Genomic DNA, 5,737 nt, shown 5'->3' with positions numbered 1-5,737 from the left:
ATGGCCCGGTTAAATGTCTAGGTTCTAATAGACCAAATCAATTCCTATTGCCGATAATGTTAACGTTTACTAATAAAACTGATATAAGCAGCGTATCAACACACCCAGGAAATACAGCAATAAAAAGTGTTTATTAATTAATGTTTTTAATAGCAACCGTCATTTTTGCTGAAAATTGCAGTTCCATTTTTTGGGGTACCCCGCATTAGTTTCAACCTCTGGTATATACTGCATAACAACTGTATAACAAATAAAAGTGTATTTATTTATTGTCGATGGATAATAGTATTTGCACAAATAATCAATGTCACATATTACTACCAATCACACCCACAGCTGTTTTTACTCCGTAAATATTTGACAGTGCACCTCGAACTTTGACACGGAACTCTCTTCTTTGGTACTAACACAGCGTACTTTTTTTTAATGTTAATTGAATTTGAATGAATAGACAGAAGTCTCAAGTTGGTGATGTAGTTTGTCGTATTTTACTTTCCAAACATGAAACATGATTAATAAATTACCAACATGGTGATACAGATAAAATATATATTTCTAAGCTCTTAGGTGAACGATAGAGTTAACATTGCGACTGAGACCTCAAGGGTCTCCCCTTAGGTCTCACCTACCTCTCCCTCTCCCCCCCCCCCCCTCTCTCTCTCTCTCTCTCTCTCTCTCTCTCTCTCTCTCTCTCTCTCTCTCTCTCTCTCTCTCTCTCTCTCTCTCTGGGTCTCTATATATCATGTATGATAAAACGAATATTTATAAGATAGACATGTTTGTTGACTTGTAATTGCCATGGGTTTTAGTCCTTAGCTGATAACCTGGTGGAAACGATTAAGAGGCAGTGTTCTTAATTGCTGTAATTTTGTTTGACACTAATTGGACTGATTGCTATCCCCTAATTAACTAATGCCCAAGTTATTGCGTAAATGCAATAAATGACCCAATAACAATTAATTGAATCGTATATACACAGCTAACTATATATCATTTTCATTTGAATATAGTTGTAAATGTTCCACTATGATAGTACTATGCAACCTATAACCCTGAGTTAAATGCCTAACCCTGGGTTAAAGTTAACCACTAATTACAAATTGCGTTGTTCGAACGTTGGTTAGCGCTACTGGATGTCAGCCATTTGGTAATATAACCCTTTTGCAGTTGTTAATGATATTATTGTGCTAAAAAGACATCTCTGTACCCGGCCGGCCTCGGTGGCGTCGTGGTTAGGTCATCTGTCTACAGGCTGGTAGGTACTGGGTTCGGATCCCAGTCCAGGCATGGGATTTTTAATCCAGATACTGACTCCAAATTAGTGAGATCTAAACCCCCGAGTACCAATGCCACTAATGCAACAGCTGTGAAGATGGGCTATTTTTAGATGAATTCTATTTAGTAATCAACATATTTTTGGGTGGGTTTTTTTTTTTTTTTTTACAACTGTCATCATATTATGTTACATGTATATATACAGTACACAATAATCGTAATTTAAAAACATAAATAATAATAATAATAATAGAAATTATCTATCCATTTCTTTTCTCTCTTTAAAAATTATTAACAATGTTCTTGTTTATAAGATTGGTTAAACAAACATAACCTGCGGTTTTTTACTATCACAATTACGTAAAAAAACAAAACAAAAAAACATTCAACACATGCGATGCACTTGGGAATGTGTATTTTTATATTATAGAAAGTTCTGTATGTACTTGATTTTCATTCATGACACATCCTTACATTATATATTACCACTGTAAGGTGATAATTCAAGGAACCCCAACTATGACATTGTCTGTTTGATCTGGGGCAATTAGAATCTTCTTTTTTTTTAAATTAACTATCCAAAACCAATGTCATGTAGGCTTTACTCATACAAATAACAGATGAAATGTTACTGAATAATAGTCTAGGTGGAAAAACCCTGTTTCATATCTATTTTATTACCATTATTGCATGGCTTACATTGGATGACAACTTTCAGTGGACTAATTATTAGTCATTCAAAGTATAACAAAGATTTCAGTACTCAATGTTCCATGTACAGTCTGATATTCACTTGTACTCACAACTTCCACATCAATCATCATGAAACATGAAAAACTTTGTTTCATCATCTGAATAAAAATCTGTCATTGTAACCATTTTGTAGTCTGCTTGTCCTGTCCCAACAAGACAATAAATCAGGCTATTGTTCCATAAAAAAACCCAAGCTTCAGTCTTTCAGGAACCATACTAATGCAAAATTCAATTGTAATACAAATGTATTCATGTAGCTAAGCTTAATATATTTCGCACTTATTTTTAAATTAAAAAAAAAAATAGAAAGAACAGGATTGTCTGTTAAGACGCCTCCGCAGATGACATAGTATAGGTACTTTAGTACTTGCTATTTGACATATGCATAATGGTATTTTTGGCACTTGGACTAATGAGAAAAGAAACCTGCAGCTATTACACAGCCAAACATCTATCAAATATCCATAAAATAATATTTGGGTGGAGGAGGTGTTATTGGGTTATTGTTCCTTTTCTTTCCCTATTTATAAATGTTTAAAAAGTGTGAAATGACTCGGGCAAACTGGTAACAAGGGCAAAACAACATTATAAAACATGTTATTAAAGTATAACATATATTTAGTATAATACTATTACAATTTATGGGAATCAGTATAAAATACCGGAAGGAGAGGGGGGATGATTCTGTGCAAACAAATATAATACATGGCAAAATTATTCAGGGTGTGAACAGAGCGACACAACCTGGATTCCTATTTTATTCTACCAGTACTTTGAAAAAACAACAACAATAATACCCCCTCCACCCAAATAAGGAAGAATATATTTTGTTTAACGACACACTCAACACATTTAATTTATGGTTATACGGCGTCGGACATATTGTTAAGGACCACACAGATATTGAGAGAGGAAACCCACTGTCACCACTTCATGGGCTACTCTTTTTGATTAGCAGCAAGAGATCTTTCTTCTTCTTCTTTTCGTTCATTTGTTGACTACACGTCCAGGCCAGCAGTGACTAGGAACAATACTGTTCTCTGTAGATCTCTTCTTGTACCGTACAGCTTCTTCTGGAGAGGTGTTGTAGTTGTCCAGGTAGTCTCCCTCTGCTTTTGAAGATTATGCAGTCTTGGATCACATGTTTGGTCGTCCGTTCTGCTTCTCCACAGGAGCACATGAAAGAAGGTACCAGCCAGAACCTCTTATGCATATGCTGGTTCAGCCTGTTGTGTCCAGTCCTTAGTCGGAAAATGATGACCTGTTCCTGACGGGACAGCAGGTAATAATCATTGGCTTGTTTGGGAGGTCTATAGAGATATTTAATATGGGATTTCATCTCTTCGTATGTCCTCCTGTTCTCTAGCTAAACCCTGTTTTGCCAGTCTGTCTGCATTTTCATTTTCTGGTTTGCCACAGTGAGCACAGACCCATTGTAACACAACTTGGTTGACACTGCTGATTTTAATCAGATTGGCATGCGATATGTTGTTGTTGCATACTCCTCCAAGCACCACAAAACTAGGTCATCTGCATATAGTGCTGCATGTAACCTTTGGGTAGTTGTGTGACCAGATCATTGATGAAGATGATGAAGATAGTAGGAGACAGTACTCCTCCCTGAGGTACTCCATGGCGTATGAGTACTTTCTTGCTGTGTTGGCCAGCTACCATTACTCGCGCCCTTCGGTTATAAAGATAAGACTTGATCCACATGTACATGTTGCCACATATACCAGGGTTTTTTGTTTGCTTTCTTTTCTTCTTCTTTTTTTTTTTTGGGGGGGGGGGGGGGGGAGGGGGGTTGTTGGGTGGTTGTTGTTGTTGTTGTTTTTTGTGGGGGTTGTAGTTTTGCTAGCAGGCCATCTCTCCAGACCTTGTCAAAGGCCTTTCAAGATCAATGAAGGAGACAAGAACAACCTTCTGTGCTTGGAAAGCATCTTCGATTACTTGTGACAGGTAGGTGGCCTGGTCTTCTGTGCTGCGGAATTGTCTAAATCCTGCCTGCTCTTGAGTGATGATGTTCTCAGTGTCAAGGAACTGTTGAAGCCGATGGTTGGTGATGCACTCTAGGGTCTTGCAAGACACAGCTAGTGAGGCTGATGGGTCTGTAGCTGCTTGTGTTTTCTTTGTTTTTACCTTTTTTTCAGTACGGGCATCATCCGTGCCTCTTTCCAGATTTGTTGCAACTTGTCTTCAGACCAACTTAGGTTGAAAATTTCCAACAGCTTGGATCGCGCAGTATTGCCTAGGTGTTTCAGCATTTCATTAGTAATACCATCCGGTCCTGGAGATTTCTTATTTTTTAGATGTTAAAGGGCATTTTCAAGTTCTGGTAGAGTTATACTATTCGTTATGGAATCTTGTGGGGTAGCTCTACTTGCCGTTTCTTTTTGTTCCCTCTGTGCTTCTTTCATCTGAGCTGTTGTGATGGTAATGTCACTTTCCTTGGCATAGGTTTTTGCTAAAAGGTGACCAGATTTCTTACCCATGAGTATATTTCCATCTTCCATTAGTGTGATCTTCTGTCCATGGGATTCTTCCTCATTTAGTTGTTTTGTTTTGATTCAATTTTGATTCTGACGTATATGGCTTTAGCATGCTGGAGCTTTATGTTATTGTTTTGGATCGAGTCAGACTCTGCTCAGGTCAGTTCATCATGTGCCATTTGAAGTTTTTTTGTATTCCAGTGGAGCCGACGTAGGGACTGAGTGTGTTCAACTGCCCGTGGCCACAGCTCCGGGATGTAGCTTCACTTGAAGGGGAGTGTTGGTATAAAGTGCTCCTACTGGCAGTAGCTAGTGGGAATTTCCCTATTAGCTCAGTTGGTAGAGCGCTGGACTCTCGCACTGAGAGTCCATGGTTCGAATCCTCTCAGTAGAGATTGAGTTTTCTGTTACACCAGTAAGGAGCACATACTTTCTCCTCTTGGGATATTTTCTTTGGTAGCTTTAATAACTTGAAGGTTGAATTCCTTCACTACAGTGTCTATGTTCCTTCCCTGCACTAGTTTATTTGGTCAAGTCGTTTGTGCAAATCTTGAAAAGTTCCCATTTGGCTTTCTTGTAGTTCCACCTTGGGGGCTGTGAAGCTGTATGGATTTTGCTATCGCTTAAGGTTAGCAGGACCGGTCGATGGTCACTTCCCCCTAGCTGTGGCCCTACGTCTAGACGAATGACTTTATGGACATCTTCAGTACAGAAGGCAAGTTCAGGGGAGGTTGTGGAATGCCAAAGCCTGGAATAGAATGTTTGTTGATCAGGTGGGTCATTGGTGAGATTAAGGTTATGTTCATCCTGCCAGCTTGCTTTCTCCTCTCCTCTTTTGTCAATGTTGTTGTAACCCCAGCTCTGGGGATGGCTGTTGAAGTCTCCAACAAGTAGGAAGTTACTGTTTTATGTCTGGATATCATCAATGGAGAGTTCTTTGTCATTTGGGCAGTAGAAATTTACGATGTGAAGATCAGACGTTTTTGTTTTGATCTTGATCTTGACCCAGCTTCCTCCATATATCTATTGGTTTCAATGGCACTGATGTTGTTCCTAACCAGAGTGACTACCCCACCATTGGTTCTTCCACTGCGATCACTTCTGAAGATCTTGAAACCTCTGACCATGAACTCATCGATTCTTTCAGATGGGATTCTTGGATGCAACAGATGTTGATCTGGTTTTCATGCATAAAGTGCTGAAGCTCTGTCTTCTTGTTT

Source organism: Gigantopelta aegis, chromosome 11 (assembly GCF_016097555.1).
Source record: "Gigantopelta aegis isolate Gae_Host chromosome 11, Gae_host_genome, whole genome shotgun sequence".
Taxonomy (NCBI): Eukaryota; Metazoa; Mollusca; class Gastropoda; order Neomphalida; family Peltospiridae; genus Gigantopelta; species Gigantopelta aegis.
Note: the sequence above shows the minus strand (reverse complement) of the source record.